Below are 13999 nucleotides of genomic sequence, written 5' to 3' on the forward strand. Positions count from 1 at the left end.
TTTTTTTTTTTTTTTTTTTTTTTTAACACGTGCGTCATCCTGACAGCAAGGGTCTGCCTCTTGTCCACGGCGGTCCTCACCGCGGGGAACGGGCTGACCTACGGATACATTCCATGAACGTTCTTTAAAATGGTATTAATTTACAAACACTTTAAGTGCCAGAAATAGGGATTTGGCTGCTGGAGAGAAGAATGGGGCTTAAGAACTCTTGCTGAGCATCTGAGATCGGGTTTCCCGTACCCATGTCAAGCAGCTCACAAGAGCCTATAACCCCAGCTGCCCGGGGCAATCTGACCCCTCTGTTCTCTGGGTACCAGAAATCACGCGAACCTCCACACGTACACAACACACATACCCAAGGTTAGAAAGAGGCTCCTATGATAACAGTACTTGGGAGGCTGAAGAGGGGGGATTGTCTTGAGTTCCAGACCAGGCTGTTTTATACAGCCTGTTCCAGGCTAGACTAAGCTGCAGTATAGGAGTCTTTCTACAGACCTTAAGGGGTCTGAGGAGGTGGCTCAGTACACTAAAAGTGCTTATCAGCTTAAAAAACAAAAACAAAAACAAACACACACACACACACACACCAAAACAGAGTGTTTGTCGAGTTCTTGTATTCCCAGCTCTGGTGATGGGGAGCCAAGATAGATGGATCCATGGTGGCTCACTGGACAGTCAACCTAGCCTACATGATGAGCTTCAAGCCAGTGAAAGGCCCTGGTTCAAAAGACAAGGTGGACAGGTCCTGAGGAACAACACTTGGGGGTTGTCTTTTGCCCTCAGCACACACGTGAATACACATGAACACACACACCCCTCACACACACAACCTTTAAGATCTTAATTTTGAGTTGGAGGTGGCTCAACAGTTTAGAGCACTTATTGCTCTTATAGAGGACCTGAGAATCCATTCCCAGGACCCATATGATGCTCCAGAAACATCTATAACTCTGGTTCCAGGGGATCCATTCTCCTCTTCTGACCTCCCTGGGTACCAGACATGTGTGTGATGTGGACACATGTGTGATGTAGACACATACGTGCAGGCAGACACTCACACACAGAAAAGTAGAATAAACAAATACTGACATATAACATCTTTTTTGGTGGGAGGTTTGAGACAGGGCTTCTCTGTAGCCCTGTACTTGTTCTTGGCTGTCCTGGAACTTGCTCTGTAGATGAGGCTGGCTTTGAACTCACAGAGATCCACCTTCCTCTGGTTCCTGAATGCTGGGATCAAAGGCATATGCCACTGCTGCCTGGTAGAAATATAACGCCTTTAAAAAAAAAAAAAGAAGAAGAACCAGAATGTTTAAAAACCCGTGTATCTAGAAACAAGCTGAAAGGAATGAAATTTGAGGATGTTTTCTTGTATTCTCAGCTTTCTCTTTAAGGTTCTGTTACTTATTGCTTGAGACACAAACCTTCTATCCAGTTACAACCTTAAAAGCGATGGTTTAATCCATCCAAGCGTCTTTCCTTTAAAGGGCTTTCCTATTCAAACGTTCATACAACTTGTTTTTGTTGAGACCCATCATGTGTGGGCATTGTTGAAGCACTTTGAATAGATGTTGTGATAAATGTTGTGATATACCCAGGAAACAACTATATCCAGAATACAACAAGACCTGAAAATCTGAGGGAAAAGGCATATAGCCAGGAGAAAAGTGTGTGAACGACGAGACTAGACAATTCCCAGGAAGAAATATCCAAATGGCCCAGCCAACATGTGAATAAGGTATTCAGTTTCTTTCTCTTTTCTCCTCTTCTCTCTCTCTCTCTCTCTCTCAGACACACACACACACACACACACACACACACTCAGCTGTCCTGGAACTCACTCTGTACACCAGGCTGGCCTCGAACTCACGAAGATCTATCTGCCTGCCTCCGCCTCCCAAGTGCTGGGATTAAAGGTGTGCAGCACCACTGCCTAGCTTGGTACTCAATTTCTTTAGTCACCAGGAAATGCAAAATAAATCCACAATGAGATGCCACCATTACCATGTTCTTGGGATCTTAACTGTCCACCAAGGCCTGTGTGTTAAAGGTTTGACTCCCAGAGTGGTGGTGGTAGAAGGTAAAAAAAATGTTTGAAAAATGGAACCTACTGTGAATATGCGTGTGTGTGTGTGTGTGTCTTCCAGCACCTACAGGGCAGATCACAACTGTGATTCCAATCCTAGGAGATCAGATTCATTGTTTTAGCCTTCACAGATATCAAGCACACATGTGGTGTGTAGGTATACACCTATACATATAAAATTAAAATGAAAAAAATTGATGTTCACACCTACCAAAATCAACCAGACTAGTATTTTTTTTTTTTGAGACAAGGTTTCTCTGTGTAGCCCGGGATGTTCTGGAACTTGCTGTGTAGACCAGGCTGGCCTCGAACTCAGAGATCCTTCTGCCTCTGCTTCCCAAGTGCTTGGATTAAAGGCATGTACCACTACTACCTGTCCCCCACCATTTTTTTAAAAATAGAGTCTCCCTTTGTAGCCTGGCTGTCCTACAATTCACTAAGTAGATTAAATTGGCCTCAAACTCACAGAGATCTGCCTGCCTTTGCTTCCTGGTTGCTAGCATTAAGTGCATGCACCACCATGCCTGGCAAACTTAACCACTTTTTCAATTTAATTTTTATTTTTAGTGTGTGTCTGCGTGCATGTATGCAATGCATGCATGGCTCTGGAGATCAGAGGACAATTTACAGAAGTCTGCTCTCTCCTTCAACCGTGGTTTCCTGGGATCAATCGCAGGCTGGCAGGCCTGTGCGGCAAACGCCTTTACCTGCTGAGCCATCTGGCTGGCACGAGCTTAAGTGTTCTAAGCAGAGAGCTCTGCGGTGTCAAACACATTCATGATGCTGTGCAGCATCAGCACCATCTGTCTACTGGACAGACGCTTTGCCTACTGTCAAACCAAAGCTCTGTTTTCTTCGCTCACTGTGTGTTGGGAATGCTCTCTTTTCCATTCTGCGTGCTGGTTGCATTGATCATTTGGGGAAAACAGAGGTCTACTTGAGCACCTGGGATGTACGTATTTTTCTGAAGACATCTTATATGCACAAAATAGCTTACTTAAGAAACAAAGCAGGGGCTGGAGTGATGGCTCAGTGGTTAAGAGCACTGGCTGCTCTTCCAGAGGACCCAGGTTTGATCCCCAGCACCCACATAACGGCTCACAACTTTCTCCAGCTGCAGGTTTGGGAAATCCAACACATTCTTCTGGCCTCTGCAGGCACAGACATTCGTGCAGTTGTAACACCACACACATAAAATAAAAGTAAAGGAAAGAAAAGAATAGGGTGATCCGTATCTGAAATCTCCGTACTCACAGGCCAAGTAGGTGGATTCCTGGAAGTTTGAGGCCAGCGTGGTCTACATAGTGAGTTCAAGGCCAGCCGGGGTGACATGGTAAGACCCTTAGAGCAAACTCTGAGGTCGTTACAAGCAACAGAGGGCAAAGTAGAGGAGGAGAAGAAGAAGGAAAATACCTTGTGTCTGAAAGATTTCTGCTCTTGTGTAGTTCCAAACTACTGTGTGTGTTAGGGAGGAGTTGGTGGGATGCTGAGAGTCTGGGGGATACTTATATCCAGCCCGCAGAGGTGCCACCCTAAGGAGAAAGTGACAGACGTGCTATGCTCTTCAGGAGAATGGTCCAGGAGACAGTAAGATCAAAACCTTTTAGGCACAAAAGAGCTTGACCTATAGTAGGATCTGTGGGAAACACAGCCGACGTCTGGGGTCAGTGAGTAGGGAATGAGGTTAGAGAGCCAAAATTGTAGAAACCAGTCAGAATCTTATCCCGAAATGAAACAATAGTAAGTCTTTTATGTTCATTTGTGAAATATCAGCCTGATGATTTGGAAGCATGGACTTGCAGAGAAACAAGACAGGCATAGGAACTTTTGTAATAGCCTAGGATGGTGGTAACTATGGGATGGGCAAGGCCGTGGGGGTGGGGGGAGATGCTGCTGCTGGAGGTGGTGCATACTGAGATCAGCTGGTACCTCAGAGTGATGCTCACACAGCCTTAGCTCTAGTGACTGGGCAGTGGTGATGCCATCCAGAGCTGTGGGTGAGGGACACCTGGATTGAGAGGTTGAGTTCTGAAGGGTCAGCTCAGGTGAGTTTCACTTAGTGTTTGCAATTCAATCTGCCCCTATCCATCATGTCTGTATCGTGCAGCTCTGTGGGAAGGTACCCACGAGCCAGAGCTGCCCCAGGGAGCTCCGGAAGTCCCAGAGGCAAGTAAGGCTGAGGACCAGGTTTGAGGATGGCTGCCTCAGTTTCCCCAGTCTGGACAGTAAAGATGCTATAGGGTATCCTCCTTGCTAGAGAAAAGAAATTTTTAAAGAGATTTTATTTATTTTCCCCTTCCGTCAAATTTATTTTATTTGTGTTTATTAGCAGGGGTTTGTCCACAGGGACCCAAAGGGGGTGTCAGATTGTCTAGAGCTGGAGTTACAGGCAATTGTGAACTGCCTGACATTGGTGCTGGGAACCAATTCCAGTCCTCTGAGAGAGTAGCAGGCACTTCTTTTTTTAAGGATCAGAATTGGATATTTATTACTTAGAGGAGAGAAAGAGTGCGGAGAGAAGGATAAGAGGACAGAGAAAGAGAGGGAAGAGAAAAAAGAAAGGAGAGAAACAGAAAAGGGAGGAAGCACGCACGCCAAGAGTGGACAGCGAGAAGCAGGCACTTCTTAACCATTGAGCCATTTCTCCAGCCCCTTGCTTGGGCAATTAAAGGCAGACCCCAGTCATGAAGACTCACTCCATCCCTTGGCTCTAAAGTTGCTTCCGGTGGTGACTTAAATCCCTCTGTGCTTGAGGGTCATCCAGCCCCTACTCACTTCCTAGTCTTTAGGCTTGCCCACATCGACCAAGCCCTCAGCATGGCTCACCTAGATGCCTTGCTTCCCAGAGGCAGGGACGGTTATGTCATGTGTCAGCCTATGGCGATGAGGGGGGAGGGGATATCATGCTGGCATATGTTTTGTTTTGTTTTTGTTTGTTTATTTTCAAATATGCTTGTAGAAGAAAGTTAGAATCTCAGTGTCCATCCCAGGTGGCTGGCATGAGGGTAAGGCTGAAACTGGGCCACTGACCTGGCCAGAGTAATGGAGCCTCTTGGGCCCTTGTGCAGAACACAGAGGACACCGGCGTAGGAAACTCGGAGATGTGAGTTGGCTGGGGGAATGGGAATGAATATAGAATGTGTGCCAAGCCTGTCCTATGTCCATTCCCTGCTCTGACTCAGAGGCCTAAGGCTCCTGGTAGTGTAGGGTGGTGCCACTTCCTACTCTAAGCTAGTCCAAGAGGAGGACAGATCTGCCTCCTAGGAAGAAAGTTCCTCTGTCTCGCTTAGGTACCAGCATTAGGCTCAGAGATCAACTTTAGATACGCTCCTGTCATGTAGTCAAAACCAGGTGGATACCAGTGCCCAGGGCGAGACAAGTAACGCTCCTGACCCGATTAACCCTTTGAACAGTGTATCTCACATTTGGGTCAGAAAACCCGTGCCTGGGGACATCAAAGCGCAGCACCGACGACTGGAGCCTTTAGTAGACTCGATGCCTTCCCAGATCTTGAGCAATAAAATTTCTTAGAGATCTGTGTTGACTCCTAATAGCAAGATGTACTTCTGTAGGAATCTGTGATGTAAATTCTAATCCTGAAGATGCAAGTCCAGGTCCTGGGGACGCGAGCCCAAACTCTGCGGAATGGGCTACTCCCACCAATCCGCGACTGACCTTGTAGCCGGCTAGAAGGGAACTCTCTGGCTGCCAGCTAAACTCTGACTGGGGTGAGGTTCTGGGCGCCAATCTGACAGCTTGGAGTCTGACAGCCGTTCAGCCCTTAGACGCTGTCCGCCACCTCCGCATCCAGCCCAAAACAGCTGGCCGGAAATGACGGCGTGCTCGCTGGCTGTGCTGACGTTGGCGGTCCGGTGCTAGTAGTCAGATCAGTCTCTTTGGAAGAGGATGAAAGAGGATGAAAGCGCCTCACTCGCCTCTCTGTGCCCTCGTGTGCCAGCAGACGCGATGTTTCTTGCATTAAAGTCAAAGAGGCGACACTAGGGATCTTTCTTTGGGGTTTTCACCTCTTCTGCAGTTGGTGCTCCCTCCCTGTCCCTGTTCCTGATCATTCTAAGGGACAAATGTCACCCAGTGATCTCTATTTGTCCTTTCTACCAGTATGAGGTCAGCGCCTGGCAGAGTAAAGCACTCAATACATCCGAATGGGTGAGGTCATCTGGTGACTCTCTGCCCCCCCATCCCCCCCCCAACCTGAGTTTGTCCCAGACGACTGCTTGACTGCTCGGAAAGAGGAATTTTAGATTCTCACAGTCCTTCTGGAAGGAAGTGCTTCCGTGTGTGCCTCAGTTTCCTACAGTGCAAACCCTTCAGACTTCTCATGAGTGGAGTGCTAATGTAGACAGTATCCATCCTTAGCCAGAGGCTAATGAAAGAATTCAAAGAGTTAGTATGAAGCCACGAGCTCAGGACCAGGTCGGGGCCATCAGACAACATGTATTAGCATCTTATAATTATATATATATATATATATATATATATATGTATGTATACATATATATACACAAATTTATACATTTTATATCACCTGCATCTATATTTTGTTTTGAGTCAGAGTCTCATGTGTGTCCGTGGCTGGTCTGTGGCTGGCCTGGCACTCTATATGTAGATCAGCTTGGCATCAAACTCACAAAGATATGCCTGCTTCTGCTTCCTGAGTGCTGGGAGTAAAGGTGTGGGCCACCTTACCTGGCTCTATTTATCATTTTTGGAGACAAGTTCTTGTGTATCCCAGGCTAGCCTCAAACTCTAGCCAAGGATGGCGCTGGACTTATTATTTTTTTCTTTTAATAATTTATTTAACTTTATTTTATGTGCATTGGTGTGAAGGTGTCAAATCTCCTGGAACTGGAGTTACAGACAGCTGTGAGCCGCCATGTGGGTGTTGGGAATTGGACCCAGGCCCTCTGGAAGAGCCGCCAGTGCTCCTAACGGCTGAACCATCTCTCCAGCTCTGATCCTGAGCTGCTTCCTTGAGTCTCTACTTTCCAAGTGCTGAGATTACAGGCATCGGCCACCACTCCTGATGTATGCAGTGCTGGGGTCTGAAACCCGGGCTTTGTGAACGCAACATTGTACCAACTGAGCTAACTCCCAGCCCTTTTTGTGTACGGTTTTTATTTTGTTTTGTTTTGTAGCCCAGGTTGTCTTCCAACTCACTGTGCAGTTGAGGAGGGCCTTGAATTCCTAATCCTCCTTCATTCCTTCACCTCAGAAGGGCTGGAATTACAGATTTGAGCTACCATGCCCAGTTCACAATCACACTTTCAGAGCTGTTCTTGTCCCCTCACTGGTAGGACTCCTGAGGCAGCTGACTGGGGAGACAGGTCCAGGAACCTTGCCTCCTGGCAGAGGGTTTGGGGGTGTGTGGGGTAAAGGGTCAGGCTTTGGGCTTCTGAAGGAGAGACCTGTGGAGAAGCCCCAGGGCACAGTGCTTCACTCTGACTGCTCTGATTCAAACTGGCACAAACTGTGTGGAACCTTCTACATTTTACATCTCCCCTTAGAGCTTCACCCAAGCGCCCCCAAAAAACTCCCAAGAGGATGAAAGACAACTTTGAAAACAGTTGGTCAAAATGCATCATTCCCATGGCCTCGAGTGGAAGGCAAATTATCCAAGACTTTGTAAAATTAGCGTGCTGAGAGAGAACAGGGGATCAGGGAACAAGACAGGTGCAGTCCCTGCCCGTGCAAAACTTAAATGAGACAGAAGTAGAAAAGCAGAGACAGACATGGAACAAAAACGCAAGAAAATATATGCCTATATATTGAAAGTGGTGGTGCATGTCTGTGTGGTTCAGAGTTAAGAATGCATATTATTCTTCCAGAGGACCTGAGTTCATTTCCTGTTGGTCAGTTCACAGCAATTCCACACCCTCCTCTGTACTCTGTAGGTACGGTACTCACATATATATATAAACCACCATACAGGTACATGCATATAAAACTAAACTTAAAAGGAAATACATCTTAGACAAGACCAAACAGCACCCCAAACATGTTTCTAATTTACTTTCAGGTGTCCTCATGCATACCTCCAAGTAAATGGGAAGTTGAGGCGAGAGAACCAGGAGTTCAAGTCCAGCCTTGGTTATACAGTGAGTTTGAGGCCAGTCTGGGCTACAGGAAACCCTGTTTCAAAAACAATAAGCACATAAATATAAGAAACAAGGGTTGGGAGCTGGCTCAGTGGTTAAGAGTGCTGGTTACTCTTCCAGAGAACCAGGTTCGATTCTCAGCACCCACATGACCACAGTATCTGATGCCCTGTTCTAGCCCCTGCAGGCACTGGTGTGCAGACACACACATAGGCAAAACACTCATACAGATATGTTTTTTTTTAAAAAGCAAAACAAAATAAAAATTTGCTAAAGTCATAGGGACAGTACTAGGGAAAATAACGTTTGTGGATGCGCTATCTCTTGGGAAAAACGACTTTTAGGATGAGATGCCGAAGAATGAGGAAAAGGAAACCATGGAACAGAGGAAAGAGGGATAGGAGAGGTATTGGGAGTAACCTGCACAGAGGCCTGTGTCAGAAGAGGGTGTGGGCTTAGAGGGAAGGAGAAGGGCTCGGATTGTTTGCTCAGGCTGTAGAGATTGTGGTGGGGCCCTGGCAAGGCTGCTCCAAAGAAAGAGCTCAGTGTTGAGTGTGTGTGTGTGTGTGTGTGTGTGTGTGTGTGTGTGTGTGTGTGTGTGTGTATTTAAAGACAGGGTCTCACTATGTATCCCTGGTTGACCTGGAATTGCTCTGTAGACAGGCCCTGGCCCTGAATTCACAGAGGTACACCAACCTCTGCCTCCTGAGTGCTTGGATGAAAGGTGTGAACTACCAAACTGGCAACAATGAGGTAGCTTTAAATGTGGTGCCAAGAGTTGGTGCATTGTGGCATACGCCTGTAATCTTAGCATTTGGGAGATGGAGGCAGGATTAGGTCCAAGGTCATCTCCAGCTTGGCTACTTTTTTTTCTGTTGGAGGACAGATGACTGTCCTGGATTCTGAGTGTGTGGTGTCCTGCCCAGCCCACCAGCTCCTTCAGCTCTTGTGGCATGAAAGAGGCCTGCCCTGGTGGGTCCCCTTCTCACCTCTGGGGAACTTTGTGAATCTTTGACCTATTTTACTTAGACAAGATGACCAGACTGGAGTAATTCTATAATTCATTTGTATGGTGCTAAATTTGCCGTCTCTTCATAGAGAGGTGGGCTCTGGATTCCCTTCCCTTGAATCCAGTGGCCTGTGACTATTGACCTATGTAGTGCAGTGTGGTACAGTATGTTATTTCCCATGTTTGGTACTAATAGGCCTTGTAGCTTCCCTGTTCTTTGGGAGCATCCTCTTGTCATACACACCTTTGGGATATCGCTTTTCAGCTTAATGTCCTTGCTGCAGGGACCCAAGTCACAAGGCAAGGTCACTTGTCAGCATATTTTTAAAAAATATTTTATTGGTGTTTGTCTGTGTGTGGGTGTAGGCAGACTGGAGGAGGGTGTTGGATCTCCTGGACCTGCAGCTACAGGCTGTTATGTGTGCTGATAGACATGGGTGCACTCGTAGCCTCTGAGCCATCTCTTCAACCCCACATGTCCGTATTTTATCTCCAGACCCAGCCTTCGGGATTCTCCCAGCCCCAGCCTGGATGTGGGAATACAGTTCTCAGCTGGTTCCATTCCCCAGCTGCTCTGAGATAACCCTGCTCTAGCCGTTCCTCTCTTCCCAGCTGAGATCCAGGCAATGGAGTAGAGACCAGTCGCATCCCAATTGAAACTCTAACCCGGAGGATTTAAGAGACAGTAAAATGGGTATTGTTTTCTGCCATTTGGTGGGGAAGTCGTTTTGTGGAAATGCCTCTTTAGAATGCCCATTAGATTGACAACCAAATTCAGAGATTCCAAATGCGTTCTTCACCCACCTCCTTTCTGCCACTGCTTTGGTTCAGTCCTGTCAACTCAGGGTTGTCCTTACTTCCTCTCAGCCATTTTGTTCCTCCTGCTTCAGCTAGGACCTAATGCCATCTGGTGACATCACTTCTCTACTTCAGAGGCTTTTTCCTGGTCAGGCAATAAAATTAAAGCTTATCAGGTTGTATGTAGCTCTCTATGGTCTGCTCCTGGGATACCTCAAATGCTATCTCTCAATGCTCCCTCCCATACACAAAACCAGGTCTCTGGATGTGAACCAGGCTCTCTATGCTCCAAGCCTTCCTTCTGCTTGCTCTTCTCAAGAACTGGATGCTGAAAATTTTCTACTTGCCTGTGTAGATTTCTATCTGTCTCCATCCAGCCAGGAAAGGATGGCTGAGCTTTCCTGGGCTCTGTCAAGAGGTTCTCTTAATCTTCTGCTTTCTGGGGGTTCACCTGACTGACAAGAAGTTGGAGACAAAAGAAGAATGAAGTGGGGTGCTCATTCAATATCGTTCTCTTCTGGAAGACTACAGCTTTGGTGGGAATTTTCCTGTGGTGGGCTCCCTTTCCCTGGATGTCAGTGACTATTTCTTTTCCTGCCCCTTAGGGGTTTCAGTGATTCACTCTTCCCCCATAAAGCATCCCTGTGAAGAGCCCCCTTTTGAGCACTCTTTGAGCACCCTGTCTTCCAGCTGTGTCCTGCTGGGGTCCTTACTAACATACTCAGTCATTCCATCCTCTGTCCAATTTTTTCTTCCTGGTTTCTACTAGGGCCCCTGGGGAGACATTTACTTTCAATGTCGTAGTTCTCTGGCCTGTGTCATTGCCCTTAGTGTCTTGTTCTCTTAGTAGAAACATGCATAGCTTGGGTTCTAGCCCCTTCAATGGTACCTGGCACTAGTGGGTTCTAAGTCAATGTTTGTTGGATGAATGATGGTTGAACTTAGAGAAAGGACTCCAGAGAGAGCCACATAAGCCATTGACCAATGAGTGTTTTATCCTGGGCACAAAACAATTACGTAACATACTTTCTCATAGGCAAGAGCCTTCTGGAAAATTTTCACATTGATAAGGAAAGCATAATTTCTTTTAAAAAATATTTATTTATTCATTATGAATACAATATTCTGTCTACATGTATGCCCTTCAGGCCAGAAGAGGGAACCAGACCTCATTACAGATATTTGTGAGCCACCATGTGGTTGCTAGGAATTGAACTCAGGACCTTTGGAAGAGCAGGCAATGCTCTTAACCGCTGAGTCATCTCTCCAGCCCCAAAATTTCTGTAAGTGTTCAAAAGTGCTATTTTACGTACTGATGGTATATATATGCACACAGATTATTATCTTAAAATGTTTACTGTAAAAGTTTTACGTGCAACCAGCAGTAGAGAGGCTAGTGCATTGAGTTCATTTCTTGGCTGCACCAGTTTTTATTTCTCTTTAGTTTTTGTAGGGCTGGGGATGGAACCCAGGATCTCCTGCATGCTAATCAAGCAGTCTACCAAGTTAGCTATATCCCGTATTCATTGTCCCCTTTTAAAGTCAAGTTTATTGAGGTACCATTTGCATACAGTAAAGCTCACTCTCTTGAGGCATATCGCGATGAGAGCAATCAAACCGAAGGTTTTCATTGCCCCACAAAGTTCCCTTGTTAACTTTCTGAGTCCTCTCATCCCACTTCCAGCTCATGGCAACGACTGGTTTGTTTTCTGCTCCCACGGCCCCACTGTTTCCAGCATGTCTATAAATGGTAAAGTCGTATATTGTAGCCAGGAAGGGCAGCACACATTGTAATTTCAACATCTAGGGATAGAAGCAGGGAGATCAGAAATTCAAGGCCAGTCTCAGGTACATAAGGAGTTTCAGGTCAGCCTGAGCTACAGAGGACCCTGTCTCCAAATAAACACACACACAAAGAAACAAAAACAAAAACTCTCAGTTCATCAGTTAATAGCTGACCCCACTAACCAACTAGGCCATAGAGGCAGATTAATTTCCTACTATCTTTTTTCTTTTTTTCTTATTTTTTTTTCTTTCAAGACAGGGTTTCTCTGTAGCTATGGAACCAGTCCTGGAACTTGCTCTGTAGACCAGGCTGGCCTCGAACTCTGCCTCCCGAGTGCTGGGATTAAAAGCAGACGCCACCACTGCCTGGCTAATTTCCTACTATTTTAGGGCAAGCTAGATAATAAAAATTTGACGGCCTGCTTAGGAATCCCCGAGAAGCCCACAGGTCAGAGGCATTGGTGGTGAGCACTGTGGAATGGTCCCAGGTACTTTTGGTTTGTTTGTTTGTTTGAGCCAGGGTCTCATTATGTAGCTCCAAGTGGCCTGGAGCCAACTATGTAGAACAGGATGACTTTGAAGTCAGGGAGATCCACCTGCCTCTGCATTTTGTGTACTGAGAATAACAGCCTGTGCTACCATACCTGGCTAGGTGGTATGGGTTTTTTTTTTCCTAATAAAGAAATCATGGGCTGGAGAGATGGCTCAGTGGTTGAGAACATTGACTGCTCTTCCAGAGGACCCAGGTTCAATTCCCAGCATCCACACGGCAGCTCACAACTGTCTGTAACTCCAGGACCCAAAACCCTCACACATACATACATACAGGCAAAAAACACCAATGCATACAAAAATTTTTTAAAAATAAAGAAATCATTTATTGTTTTGAAGTGATGAAGAAAAGCCCTGAGGCATGCCCAGGATTTTGTGCAGGGCATGGATAACACATCTTTGAAGAGAATTTAGAGCTACCCAGTGCTGTGGCTTGTTCTGTGAAGGGGTGACACTGTGCCCTCTCACCCTGCCTCTGCACCTGCTCCAACTTCCGGATTTCTGTTTGGGATAAAGTCTCCTTGTTTTGAAGTATCCAGGATTCCCCGAAGCTTCCAGACACAGTATTTTCTACACAGCCCTGGCTGTGCTTGCTTGCTATATAGACCAAGCACCACTTTTTTTTTTTTTTTTGCGGGGAGAGGATCTGGACTTGATTTTTTTTCCCCCAAGGCTGGCCTCAAACTCACTATGTACCAAGGATGACATGGACTTCTGCTCCTTCTGCCTTCAGTTTCCAGGTTCTGAGATTTCAGGTGTATGCCAGCTATTATTTATGCATCCAGCTGTTATTCTTAATTTAATAATTAGAGTCCTTCCCTAGCATGCACAAAGTCCTGGGTTCGCTCTCCAGCATCTCAGAAGACCAAGGATGGTTGCTCACTCCTGCGATCCTGTCACTCGGGAAACGGATTAAAAGTTCATAAACAGTGAGTTTGAGGCCAGCCTAAGATAAACTCTCAAAACAAAGCCAACTGGGCTATCCCATGGGAAACTCCTTTCTTCTCCTAAGAGCAGGTTCTGTGGTGTGGTCCTCCTGGGACACAGCGTAGTGTGCCAGCTCCTCTGCACTTCAAGGAGTTCCCAGAGAGGTCAGGGGAACAGAGGGGATCAAGACCCGAGGGACTGACCGAACGCTGCCAGCTAGGTGCGGAACTGCCTTCCTGGAACAGGCACTGAGTCAGCCCCTCCTTCCACACAAGCAAGGGCTAAGCCCGCAGCTGTGGTTAGAATAACTGCAGGGCTGGACCCATGGGTTGGACAGATCAGGAAGAGAAACAAACAAACAAACCCCCCCCAAAACCAAAAAACAAATGTCCCGATAACAACAACAGTAGGGAAGCCGGAAAGTCATGTAAAGATGGCTGGAGGAGAGACTACAGGCCCCAGGACAGAAAGGGAATGAAGAGTCAAAGTAGGACGCAGGGGATGAGATGCCAGGAGGATTTCGGTCTTCGGGACTGATTGACAGACGGGAGAGATGAAACGGGGAATAACACTCGGTTGTAGAACGAAGGACCGAAGGACCAGGATTTGGGTTCCACAGAGAACTCTGGACTTCTCTGGAGGGCTAAACGGCAGGTGCGGGGGCGGGGCCTCGTGGGGGCGGGTCTAAGGGCGGGCCTACAAGGGGCGGGGCCGACGCCAGCGGCG

Source organism: Myodes glareolus, chromosome 9 (assembly GCF_982192425.1).
Source record: "Myodes glareolus chromosome 9, mMyoGla1.1, whole genome shotgun sequence".
Classification (NCBI taxonomy): domain Eukaryota; kingdom Metazoa; phylum Chordata; class Mammalia; order Rodentia; family Cricetidae; genus Myodes; species Myodes glareolus.